Source organism: Chiroxiphia lanceolata, chromosome 5 (assembly GCF_009829145.1).
Source record: "Chiroxiphia lanceolata isolate bChiLan1 chromosome 5, bChiLan1.pri, whole genome shotgun sequence".
NCBI lineage: Eukaryota > Metazoa > Chordata > Aves > Passeriformes > Pipridae > Chiroxiphia > Chiroxiphia lanceolata.
Window position 1 is genome coordinate 52,921,816 of NC_045641.1, and position 13,631 is coordinate 52,935,446.

Sequence of the window (13,631 nt, forward strand, 5' to 3'; positions counted from 1 at the left end):
CAGGGAAGAACAAGAAACAGAGGCTCAGAGAGACTGACACAGGAGGAAAACACCAAGCTTGTTCCTTCTTTTAAAAAAGAAAGTAGAAAGCATGGAGGATGGGGGTTGATTATTTATTATGTCCATTGAAGACAGCTAAATTTGCATCAAGGATGGCTTAAATTAGATATTATGGGGTAAACCAACATTTTCTGATTCAATGTAGTGAAGCAGTGGAATGGTAATTTAGGGGACCAGAGTTCCAGTTTCTAGGAGTCTGTAATAACAAGTTAGGCAATTCCTGATGGATGTTTGTCTAAACATGCTCTGTGCTGTCTCTGAGCATGGAGGGCCTCTTGTCTCCCCTGCCCTGTACTTGTGTTGTTTTGTGACAGTCAAAAACCAGTTGTTACCATCTACATTGTTCCACAACCATATGACTGCTGTTGTCTTGGGCCTTTCTCTCTCTTTTTTTTTTTTTTTTTTTTTTTTTTTTTTTGTGGGGTGTCTAAATTGTAAGATAGGATGCTCTTCTGCTCCTATATGATCTTAAAAGTGACAGAGTTCCTTTTTTTCTGACAGCTGCCTCAACTCTGTTTTTTCCTGAGCTTGCTTATTACTCAAAGGGTTCAGGGTATTCAGCATCTCTGAGTCAGTCCTTCCCTCTGTCTCACAGTAATAATATGTATCATGTATGAACCTTGGAGTTGTTTGGTGTCTTGATTTCCCTTTAAGCTCTCTGGTCAGATCTCCATTATGAATATGTTTCCAGGAAAGATTATTATTATTATTTATTTTTTTTTTTTAAATTAACATAAACAACCCCCTCCTTGTTACCCTACCTGCAACTCACCCTGCACGAAGAAAGGACTGAGAGAGTTCGGGAGGAGAGTTTCCTCAGTCTGGGCAGGGAGAGTGCTTCCTTGTGGCTGGGATCTGCCGTGGGAGGGCAGCCCGTGTGCCTTACCCCGAGTGCAGCAACCGCTTCCCCACCCCGCTCAGTCCGGCTGCTTCAGCAGGACCCCGAGTAAATGAATGGGATCGCTTTCTGTTCTGCTGCCATCTCCTGCATGGTGAGTGAGCAGCTCTGCATTGGCTGGGCAAGGATGCTGTGTGCAAGCAGACTACCTCAGTGAGCTACGCAGATGCTCCCGAGAATAGCTGGTGGATGGAAGATGGTTTCATTCGTCTTAGTATTAAGGGAGAGGTATTTCCAGGAGTAGCATAACGTTGCTCGGAGCAGGCATTTGCCAGATGGTTTCAGCTCCCCTGAGGCTTTGGGATGTGAAAGGGAAAGGGCCAGGAACACACTTCTGATTCATTCCATTAGTAGATTAATCGGCACTGTCCTGGCTTAATAAGTCTCTTAGATTTCCCAGTGGAAATGGCACATGTAATTCTGCCCAGGTCATGCTCTGCACACCTGTGTTGAAGCTTTCACAGTAAGATGCTGTGCTGCTGCAGGCAACATCTGCAAAACAACACTGGGGAGCGGGGGGGCAGGATTTTTTTGATGGTGGGAGACAGGAGAAAATTTTTTTAGTAAGTACTGTTAAACAATGCTTATGGGAGCAAGATGGGTTGTGAGAGCATGCCTGAATTCTTCTGCCTTTTGGTGGGGGATGTATTTAAAAATTTTTGCAGTGGTAATTTGATGTTATGAGTCTTTTCCCACCCCCCTCCATTCTATATTAATTACCAGCTAGATTGCATTTTCCAGGAAGTCTGTGATTAGAGGACAAGGATGCTCTTCCTGATAAAGGTCAGAGGCTGCTGTCTCCAGAGGCTGCTGCTAAAATCATGAGCACTATCTCACTGATTTTAACTGAAAACCGGAGCAGATGCTGTGCTGCTATTTACTTGGGGGGGGACAGTCCCCCCCAACCTGTCTTTTCCCGCCTCTGCCTCCAAAGGCCAACCAATTGTTGGGGAGTGGATTTAGTTGCTGCTGCCCTACAAAGGAGAATGTTTGTAGCAGGTTTGTAGCTTGTGGCAGTTTTAGCAGCAATCTGCGTATTTAACTCTTTTGGTGCCTGTGGTGACGAGCTGCACTCTGATGTCACAGCAGGACCAAACTGACTTGCTGCCAGGCCTAATAAAGGTTTAGCAGTAGAATTGTATCTAATGAGACCCACTGAAATTCCTTTGCAGCTGGATTTTGTTGAGGAGAGACTTCAGGTACTGCCAGCAAACTCATCGTTGCCTTTTCTGGTCCCTTGTTCCTGCTACACCTGGGCTATCCTTTCTTACAGGTCAGGAGGACAGCAGTGGCTAACATTGGCAACAGTTTGATCGTCATCTGTATTTCTGGGGCACCTGTCACCCTGGCTCCTTGCCATGGTCTCCCTAAGCTAAAACAGTGCTGCTCATTTCCAAGTGCTTCTGGAACATCTTGTTTTCCAGCCATTTATGGCAGCTAGCTCTGATCCTTTGCAGGGTCTGGAGAAAGACTGACAGGGGCCAAAGAAGTAAATGTCATGAGACTCCGGAGCTTTCTGTTGAAAGCTGAGATAGAGATATTTTACATCCCGTGGTATATGTAGCTAGATTTAGGCTCTTTGGTATTTCCAGTAGAATGGCATTTCAGAACTGGGAGCTGAACTCTGACAGCAGCGTTGTCCCCAGTTGCTGCCAACTTCACCCCGGACAGAGAACTGCTGTTTTTCTTGAGCAGCTGCTGCTGTGGAGAAGAGTATGGGAAAAGTGATCGTCTCTGAAATAATTTGAAATATACTAACACAATAGACAGATAGAGCCAGCCATCTGAATTTCACTCAAGAATTAATCTAATCACTGTGTAATATGTTCTTACTGGTCTATGCTACCTAAAGGGCAAACTTAACTACATTAGGCACAATTTGGAGCACTTGATTTCCTTCAGACTTAGAATCTGGATACAGCTGACTATCCATGTACGTATTTCGAGGTTTCTGGGCGTCTCTAATCCAGTTTGTAGTGACATTAGCATTAGATAACCATAGCAAGGCCTTTATCTGAAAGGAAACGTGCATTCTTTGGGTCACACAAGGATGAAAAAAGATTGTTCTGGTTACTGTTGCTTTCTGGAAATTTGGGAACAGGGAGGAATTTAATATATTATTGTTGCTTTGTTATCTGAATGAGTAGCTTCTCTAGCAGTTACAATAGCTGTCAGACAGTATGGCTACACTTCAGAGCTGAAATTTGGATTAGGATAAGATGAGAATGTATTGCATAGGACCTAGGACAAAATAAATGCACATATTGACTAGCCATAATTAATTCAAACCATTCATCTCATCTAAACTCAGTGTGAGTGAGTTGCTACTCATTCAGGGTGTCTGTCTTAGAAAGGGATTGGAAGAGTAAGAACGTTGCAATCAATCTCTAGTGGAAGAGTCTAATTTTCCCAGGATTTGATCAGAAAATGCAATGGAATGGAATTTACAGTACTGTTTGGTTGGTTGTTTTTGTTTGGTTGGTTGGTTTGTTTGGTTTGGTTTTGGGGTTTTGTTTCTTTTTTCTTGTTCATGGTTGGATGTCGGGGAAAGAAGGGAAGGTGTAACAGCCTTAATGTGAGCTCAGCTGAAGGTGTTTGAAGGTCACAGTATGTGGCCCCACACAGACTGCAGTGATGTTGAAGACTGGATCTATAGCTGCTCTGCTTCTGTGAGAGCCAAAATCCTCCTGATTCAAGTTAATCAGCTGACACAAGTGCCAATTCGTTGGAACATCCCGTGTTGCAAACTCTGTGTGTTTCTAGTACTTGCTGCGTGTGAGATCTGCAGAATGGTAAAATGGCCTGTTAAAAGATACAGGTAGATATCTATCCATATGCCTTCTCGGAAGTCCCATATTAAATATATACACTAAAAAGACTTTGAAGAATGGTTTCTCTTTTGGTTATAAAGCAGGAGAACAGTAGTGCGGTTAGTCTTTACATACACACACTTTTCTAAATTGTCTTATGCTCATAATTCCCCGAGGGACCAGTCAGATGGAGTGAGCTGTTTGCTGCAGCCATGAGAGTAATCCAGCTGGATGGTGGTGGTGCAGGTATGGTTAAGGACTGCTTTGCTCTGAATGAGATCAGAAGCAGAATTGCTTTTCTGACAACTGACCTTTGCTGATCATTTTGGGATATTGTATTCTATAACTAAAATTTTCCGGTAGCATTTCTGTCATCTAGAAATCTTCCTCTGTTTTATATCTATTTATACTTCTTGTCTTCTGCTTTATTAATGCCTTTGACATTTGAGCAGTCTGCCTTTCCTTTGTGTGGTTTGACAACTGCCAATACCCCTGTTTGAAATATTTTGCTTTTAGTTCTGTTAATGGAGATTTTACCTGGGATTTCTTACTGCCGTTATGTAATGGAAGTATCTGCAGTCCCTGACACATGTGTTTGGTCTCTTTCCACCCACCTGTACTTATCTCAGGTTGATGCTGTGTTCCACCAAAGTCTTTTAGCAGTTTAGTTTTGTTGTTCCTCAGGAGATGTCATTCAGTGTTTATTGGTGTTACCCCTTCATTAGCTGCAGTCATTCCGTTCTTCCTTGCTGATTATGTACTTGTGCCGTTCCCCATAGTGAAGCCGCACTTCAGGCATTCAGCTCTTTTGTCTTCATTAGGTACGTAAGGCTGCTAGGTAATGTCATGGATTATTTTTCTTCTCAGAGGGTCAAATGAAAGAATGTTATTTGAATAAAAGAAGAAATAAAGCAGCCGTGACAATAAGGATTAAAAAATGCACAGAATGTAGCATTTGCTAAGCTGATTTCTTCCCTCTTAGAAGTGTATTTGCAGTTTACTTCTGGGGCTTATTAGTCCTTGAGTCTTTCTAAGTTGGAGTGAATGCATTTTATGCTCTTAAAAAGGAATGGTAAAACCCAGTCTTCAAACTGAGCAATACAGGATAGAATTTTATTCTTTTCTCCAGAAACTTTACTATCCCAGGATTTGTAAACTGCTTTCTGCACCATAGTAAATTAGATCCCAGCAGTACAGGGCCTCTAGATAAATATAGTAGCCATTATACCTTGATACAGTTGTATTGCCTAGGAAATTACTACTGTTATTGAAAAGGAATTTGCTCAGGGCAAGAGGGTATCCATTACTTCCTGAATAACTCGCTAACATTGTTAGCCTTCCTTTACACAAACAAGCCAGGAGGAGTCCCTTTCTGCAGGATGGTATTACTCTCCATCTGTATTCCCCTTTATCACCAGCAGGCCTAAGCCAAAGTTTCAGCATATTAATAAACCCCTGTGTGGTCCAGGGAAGAGAGCTATGCCCTGTTCTTCCTTCTTCTCTACTGTTACAATACTCTCATATTCATGTCCTTTCTTAATTTGCTGGGTTGTTGCTGTGCTGATGAATTGCTGATGCAGTATGGCCACTTGACATGGTAAGCATGGAGACAAAAAAATGGTGTAATGATGCTGTAGCTCCATTGATGAGGTTTTGGAAACAGTTTCTGTGTTGCCATGTGAAATCTCACACCTTGAATTGGATGCCATCAGTTCGTCCTTTTGTACAACTTCCCTTGTGGACTATAGAAAGATGAATTGTTGATGTAGGAGCTGAGTTGCCTTTTTTTAAAAATTTTTTATTTATTTATGACTCTTCAGAGTCCACAACAAAAGAAATACCCTATTTAGCACTGTCAAATAAGTCTAGGGCACAGAGAATCTTTCTGCCCTTTATCAGTTCAGCTGGACATTTTACTCCTGATTTAACACTAAAAATAGACTTTTGTTGGAATTTGATGCTGTCTGATAATTTTCTGCTACTTAATGGAAAAATCGAAGGGAGATCAAAATTTGTGCTCTGGACATTACTAGTGAGGATATTAGGGCAGTTATTAGTTAACTAAACTTTAAAAAGTATATATTTAAATACCAGGATTAGAGCTTATTCTGATCCCCTCTTACAAGTACCTAAATGTATTTGCTATATGCCAGTTCAGTATGGACTTTAGACTAGATCCAGGTATGACAGAATTGCAGAAGATACAGCTTGAAAATCAAGTCTGGGGTGGCAACACAGCGGCTTGCTAGAATCTCCTCAGAAGGTACTGGGAATTGCAGACTTTGCTCCTAGTCCACCATAGTAAGACTGACAGGTATATTTCACGGAAAATCCCACTTTGCTGCCCAAGCTCATGTTTGCTATATCCTGGGAGTGGCTGCATCATCATTCTGCTTCTGCAGGTGAATGCCCAAACCAGTATACCAGAGCACTAAGAATTCCTTACATCTAAATGCTCACATGCTCTTGAGCATTTAACTTTGAATTCTCTGGGTTCACAGTTTAGTTTTATTGATGTGGGTGTTCTTGGTTTTAGTTTAAAAGTGTATTGCTGAGCTTTTTCTCTTGAAGAATTGACAGTACCTTACACAATGGTGCTCTTGAGCATAGTTGTGAGGGGAGGAAAATACCAAACAAACTCAAAAAAGCTTTTCTTGGGATCCGTTTTCTTCCCTCCCCCCTTGAATGATAAGCCTGAGAATTGAGATCTCCTGAAGTTTATTTAAGGACTTAAATTTAATTACTGTGTGAAGTCAGTAGCAGGACAGTCCTTGAAAATTATTGGATTTGTTTGCATGTGAAGGTGTTTTATTGTTCCAAGCTTTCTGATTTTTGTGGAAGATAAACTAGCTCTTGATAGTTTGCTTTTAAATAAGTAGTCTCTTTTCAGAAACCTCTTGCTGTGTAGCTGAACCATACCTGCAGGAGAGAGAATAGGAATCCAGTTTTCCAGTAATGAAATGGGTTGCTCTATAACAAAAAGGCCTTTTTTTTTTTATTCCCCTTGTAATATGCCAACATTTGGCTTATTTGCTTGGCAAAACATCTGAAAGGGATTGTGGTATTTTTTTCTGGGTGATTTATTGTATGCACTTTGTGTTCTTGCTTCCTTTCATAAACAGGATAATGCAGAAAGAGGCTTCCTGGAGTCCTTTCGGATGTTAAGAGGAAATCTACCTTGTGGCTCAGAAATTCTTATAATCATAGATAATGCCAGGATCCTGAGCAGAGGGAGTCTTTGCAAATGAGCAGTACTCTGCCGCCAGGGTAGTCTCCAGCGGCACCGAAAGGAGCAAACCAACCTCAAAGAAGATCCTCTTATCTCCATAGGAACTGCATGTGTGCCCAGGGCTGCCTTCTGTGCTTCTCCCCAGATAGCTTCCAGCCCCATTTCTAATATTCTTTAAAAAAAACCAAAACAAACCCCAAATACAAATCAACCAATCAAACCAAATAAAAAATGGCAAGACACAAGGCAAGCCCAAACCCACAGCTAGCAGGAGTCTGGTTCCCTTGTTCTCTTACCAGGACCTTCTGCCAGAGTCAGATAAGCCATGGAAAGCAGCCGCTGAGTTGGAGAAACTTCTCTCTGGGTGCTGCAGAACATGTCACAGTCCCCATCTCCAGTCAGACCTTTTGTAGATGGTTCTTGAAATGTTTATAGTGGTGGGACAATGGTCTGAGTCTTCATCCTCAGTCTAAATCCAGCTTCCGCATAAAATACGAGAGCTCGGTCTGGCTGTTGGCTGTGAAAGTCACTGCTTAATTTTGAAATTAAATTTCCCTCTTCAATCTGCCCCAGCCTTGGGGTACCTTCCCTCCCACTCCCCAGCCATGGAAAACTGCACGGTGAAGATGAACATGTAGATTCAATAGCACTTACTAACCATAAAAGAATAATCTTATTTTAGAGTTCAGCCTATTTTAAAGTATTTTACAGTTTTGTTTGACAGGTAAAAGGTTGCCAGGAAGCCTTATTAAACATTAGGAATAGATATTTTTATGATCGCTATTCTTTATTCATGTATCCTGAATGCTCTCCCAGATGTGTTCAGGTACCCAGGTTAATTTGCACTTCCCTACCAGTAGCTTTCCACTGGCATCTTTGTTCCGCAAACATTCTATTATCAGACCCCATTTCATTTTTCACTCTGCTCAGCACTGGGCTGTTATTTTAGCTCTCATTAGTGGAAGAGTTCCAACATGGATGCCTCTAGGAAAGTTCAGATGCTGCGAAAATTGGTATTGGTGCCTTCCCCTGTAGCATTGCTTTCCTGATGCAGTCTTCTGGTATGACAGAAGCTGGCCGAGCTCAGCTAGCAGCAGCAGCACTTTAATAATAATGGGCTTCAAGAAACACCTGCATTTGGGGTTGCCATTGCACCACAGTGGTACTTTTGGCCTTGCAGCAGGTTTAATGTTAGTACTGTAGTTAGGGCTTGTTAGAGCCGCAAGTGCAGGTGATGCAGTTCAAAGCAGACTGCACACCTTCCCAAGTGTCCACATCTAAATATGTTCACAGCTGTAGTTTGGTTAAAACCCACTTTGTTATCTGGTTACATCCCTTTTGTTTGCAAGCTTGAGCCAGATAAGAGAACCGCAGAGCTGTTTGTTGGCTGACTGTTGGAACATCTTCCTTAGTTACTGCTGGAATGGAAAGCATTTCGTTATCACAGACTGCAACAGCTGACTTTTTTCCAAATATAGAACAGAAATATGTATTGAATCCTTTGGCTCTTTCTTCAGTATTGGGAATGTGTCTACCTTTTCCCCATAGTAGCAAATCAATGCAGTTGCTGGAGTTTCTATTCTTGAGAACCTTTGAAAAACTCATTATCGTCTTCCAGCTTTGACCATGGATTTTGCCTCCTGTTGTTAGGATTCCCTTGTAAATTTTATTTTTCCCCTTTCTAATTTCCTTTCTATTTTCTTCTCTCAGTTTTTCTTTTTTTTTTTTTTTTTTTTTTTTTTTTACCCACTTGCTAGAATATGTACGAGTGTTCAAGTGTGGGGATGTGACAAGGAAGCTCAATAGGCAATCTGTCTGTCTAGGAAAAATATGCCAGTGTACCTCTGATCCCACTCAAGTGCTCAGTATGTATGTAGATACACTGGTTTGGTCTCTATTCTCCTTACATATATCCAAATGCAATTGTCACAATCATTTTAACTAAGCTACTGCTAATTTCTGTTTTTACAACTGATTGCTCTTTTCTGTCAAGATGGAATCTAATATGGACTTACTCATTTTCAATGTAACACTTCTTGAACTAAGAAATTGTTTTCTGTAATTTAGAAATTTGGAGGGCGTTCTTTGGCATTAGCCCCCCAATGCCTCCCGTGAATGTCATTGTGTTAGAAATTCCTGATCAAATGGGTTTTTCCCTCTGTTATGAAGAGGTGCTCAGCTAGCCACTCATCCTGGGTGCTATCTAATGTGATTTCAGTAGTGTGTAGCAGGCACACCAGCTTGTACCCTGTCTTGAGCTTTATCTGCTAGAATGTTAATCCACAAGCATTTGAAATCATATGCCTCTGAGACACCATCAGCTAGAAAGAGATAACGTCAGTTTGAAACTGTGCTGTACCCATTCCCCATTTGCCCACTCTGATCTCTCCTAAATAGGCTAGAATTTTTTGTAGAATATTTTTTAAGCATTTGGCTTATTTGAAACTTATATGCCAGCAGTGGTTTTGGGTTCAATCTATGTACATAACTGAGCAGCCACGATTACTCTTATGTCATAAAGGCTTTTGATACTGGTACAGAAGCAGGTAGAATTTTTTTTCCTTTTTATCAGTGCCTGTTATTTTGCCTAAGACATTTAAATAATATTAAATAGGTGGTTACTTGATCCTTTTTTTCTCTTTTTCCTTTTGTTACTTGCTAAGACCTTCCTTACCTCTCTAACAAACATTAAAGTCTTTGCAGACTGCTTTTTTCCCCTTTCACTTTGATTTACACAACAGCCTCCCATGAGAGAAGAGGGACCAATGTTTCACTAGGCTGCAGCTCTCTGAACATTTTTCTAGTTGCTTGGTATATATTAATTTTAAAATATTTTTCTTTCTGCTTTTAATCTTTTTTGAGACATGAAAGATCCCTAAGAGATCATGTGTATTTCCACACACAACAGCCTCTCTGAGTTCCCTGACACATATCCTGTAAAGCTCTGTTGTTAGGATTAAGGCAAAGCATTTGCAGAGGATCCTAGCTACCTGTTTCAGAAGCCTGTCTTAGTTATGTGTGTCTTTCTGGAATAAGAGGCATTGACATACTGTTGTCCTCTTGCTCTTTAGAGAATAGTTTTGGGTTTTTTTAGGATAAATTTTTTTAGAAAAAAGTGTGTTGTATTGGTACTTTGTACAAACTATCTAACGTAGTTGAAAAATCTGAATAAAAGCTTAAAGAAGACGTAATAATTCGCCTAGTTGTTCCCCCTGCCAATAATTATATTGACCAAGTAAACATTTTTCTTGCTTCTGAGGCTAAAATGGTTAACCCACTGCCACCTGTACTGTCTACAACTGTGGATAGTCTTAGGCATGCACCTCATGTTCTTAGTGTTGGTTTGAGCCTCTGGGCAGCAGCAGCAGCTCTGTTGAAATGAGTCATCCTGCAGCCTCCTTTTCTGACCTGCCGGGTACTCCTCTCACTGCTTGACAATACTGAGTGTTGAGAAACCTGCTCTTGCAGTTCATCAAACAGGGCTCCTGCTCCAGGACAAGGGTATTACATCACTGCTCTTCTCAGTAATCTTCCCATATACCTTCCATGGAGAGGTGGTGGCCTTGTAGCAACAGTGAAATAAATTTTGAGTCAGTATTTGGATGATTCAAGGAGGGTTCATGGGTCTTGTTTTGATTTGGAGGTTGAATATAACCTGCACAGCTGTGGAGTTACTGGGATGATGCTTGTAACTAGTTTCAGTTGTTGACTGGAATGATCTGTGACAAGTCTCACTTGTTGAAATTAAGGAACAGGCTTATTCTGAAAGTTTCTTCCCCCCCCCCCCCCCCCCCCATGGAAGAGTGACCTAAAGGATGAGAGATCCTGGGGAAGAAGGGGGAGAATTTTTTTCTTTTTTTCCCTTTTCTCATTTTTTTTAAATTAGGGAACTTGATAGTAACTCTTCAACTTAGTTTTAAGCACTCATCATTTTCAAGTCTTTTATGGTAATACATATGAAGTAGGATTTATTTGGGTTTGCTCACCTGGTCCATGTGTCTTCTCACTTTCTCTTCTGCACACAAGGAATCTCAGCTTTCATTAAAATGTTACTTAAGATCATTTTTAGATCGTGATTCTGGATCAGAAGAAAACCTTAAAAATGCCGTCAAGGTTATTTGGTGCTGAAGTGTCTGCTTGAGTCTGCAGGCTGGTTGAACTAGTCACTGCTGCTGGTGTGACCCTGCTGCAGAGAAGCAGAATGTTAACAGAAGTGTCTAACCATGATGCAAATGTCAGCACTGCTGCTGTTTCACTCCTCTCAGAGCCTTTGAGAACAGGTTTATGGATCACATGCTTCACTCTTTGGAGACTGTGGTGCATAGGCTTTGGTGCCATAAGTGATTTTTAGGAACATTGCTTTTCACCTTCCCAACCTGACCCATTGTGCAAAAAGGTGAGAACAGATGGGGACCTGCGCAATGCCGTAGTGGAACAGCCCTGTGACATCCCATGTTCCTGGAGGACCTTCTGCTCCTTCCCCTGAAAAGCAGGGCTTGAATTTTCCTGGCTGGAAGATGGAGCATCATCTTGCCTAGTCCCTAACTAGTACATCCCTATGACTGCTATGTCCTGGTCATGACAATAAGCCTTTTTTCCTGGTTTTTATGTGTGACTGCAGTGACAGTCATGTATTTATTTCCTTAGAGCCCATCGGCGTCCTGTGTGTTCATGCCTGTTCCTGGGACAAGCCTGCCCTGGGGTGTGTCTGTGGCTTGCTGAAGGCGAGGGGAGCCTGTGGAGTGCAAAGCACGTCTGGGATGTCTGGTCTGGCTGTGGTGGGAGGCCCATCCATTTGTCACCCCATGTAGGTAGGGCTTCACTTGTGTGTGGAGCCTGGCAGGCCACAGGATGCTTGCTTTGCTCGAAGCCCGCTGGATTGCATTTAAGTAATCTATAAGTACAGGGAGCAGAGGTGATACATGGAATAACAGTATTTCTATATCTTTAGCTGAGATAAAACTATTCCTTCAAAACTCATTTCCAAGGAGACCAGTCCCTCAATGAAAACAAGGTTGTTTTTTTTCTTTGTGTTTTTTTTGGTTGGTTGGTTTGGGTTTTTTCTCCCCTGTTAGACACAGGGCCATATTTAACTTAGCATTTGGAGCCCAGCGAGGGAAGTCAATTCTTCATTTTGAGGTGGGAAGGGAAGGGGGCGAGAAACCCGTTTTCCTAGTTTGGAAGAGCAGTTTAACTGATTAATGAGATGTGAGGTGACACTCATCCTGTGGCATCGGGCACGGGGGATGGGACGAGGATTCGCTCCTGCAGGGAAGGGCTTGCTGGTGCTTGTCTTGGTGGCTGGGGCGAGTGTCTTTTGCTCAGCGCGCCTTTCCCGGCGCTGCCGCCCCACCGGCAGAGCTTTGCAGTCCTGAAATTGGAGCAGGCTGGGAGCGCAAGGCTGCAAGGGCACTTGCCCCAGTCAGACTTGGGGGGAAAGCTGCCTCCAAGCAAGTGGGAACCCGATACACTCTGAGGAACTGGAGCCAGCTGCTGCTTTCCCTTTAGCAATATGCAAGTCTGTAAAATACTCATGTGGAGCCACCTGCGAAAGCAGATTAACCCCTTTATCTGTGTCGCTTCTTTTCTCCAGCTCTCGCCGCCAGTGGTTGTTTTTCCTGAGGGAGTTCCAGGGTGGCTGGCACACACAGATTTTCTGCTTAGCTTCAGGATCCCCATAGTTGTGCTCCTTGATTCCTGTCAGTGGTTAATGATTAAATACAGCTACTGAATTGTAACCGAATTTGGGGTGTTGACTAGTGGGGTAGATGAAGACGTGCAGAACCTGCCTATGGCACCTTTCACGACTCCTGCATCTATGGATGATTCCTGGAGAAGCAGTTAGTGGGTGGGTCAGGGAATGGGTCCTCACCCCCAGTGACCTTGGAGGACAATGTTCTGCTCTGCCTCGTTCACGGCTACAGATCCCTTCTTCTAAAGTAAGCGCTCTCCGGCACTGGAAGCCGGGCTGCATTTATTACTAACCCCACCCATCCCTGCCTCTTGCAAGAATCTTGTGAGGCCGAGATTGTGTTTTTAGAAGCAGAATGACAGAGAGAAATTCCCTGGAGGCGAATGCAGAGTGTGTGCTGTGCACGCCAGTACAGACACACGGGGCTGGGAACTCCCAGAGAGAGATTAAGTGCGAGAGAAGAGCGCAGAGCAGCCAGAGCTGGAGGAGGGGGGTGGAGGAGGCGAGACGCTTTCTAAGCCTCAAACTGAGCCGTTTGGATTTTTTTTCTTTAAGAAAAAAAAAAACCAAAAACCACCCTCAACCAACCTCGGTCTCGACAATCTTACTGAAGTGCCTCTTGTGTTGCCGGATCATCTCACTGCTGGGTTTGAAGGACCCAGGCTAACATGATGTACCTCTGGGTGAGTAGGAAGCGTGTGTGAGGGCTTGCACACTTTGCACATATAAGGAATGGAAAGCTGAAGGACGCTGCACTAACGTGAGTGGCCTTCACTGTTGGGCTTAGCTCTCTGCACCCTCTACACACAGTGGGCTATTTTTCCCTTGTAAAAAATAATATTTTGAGCAGGTACTATTAACTGGGTATCGAGCAGGTTTTTCCTGTGGTTATAGGTTTCTCTGGAGAGAACAGTTTTGGGCAGGTGCCTTGGAGACAAGATT

General features: G+C 42.7%; 1 protein-coding gene across 6 annotated transcripts in view; it reads left to right on the plus strand.

Annotated features, from left to right (window-relative positions):
• RBFOX2 (RNA binding fox-1 homolog 2) overlaps nt 1-13,631 on the plus strand; it is a 173,552-nt gene that overhangs the window by 44,676 nt on the left and 115,245 nt on the right. The window contains exon 1 of one of the 6 annotated variants that reach the window (XR_004357379.1): nt 13,077-13,372. The exons of the other annotated variants lie outside the window; for them this stretch is intronic. The gene's annotated coding sequence lies outside the window, so the exon portion shown is untranslated. Of the gene's footprint in view, nt 1-13,076; nt 13,373-13,631 lie in introns of those variants that run through there. 6 annotated transcript variants of the gene reach the window in all.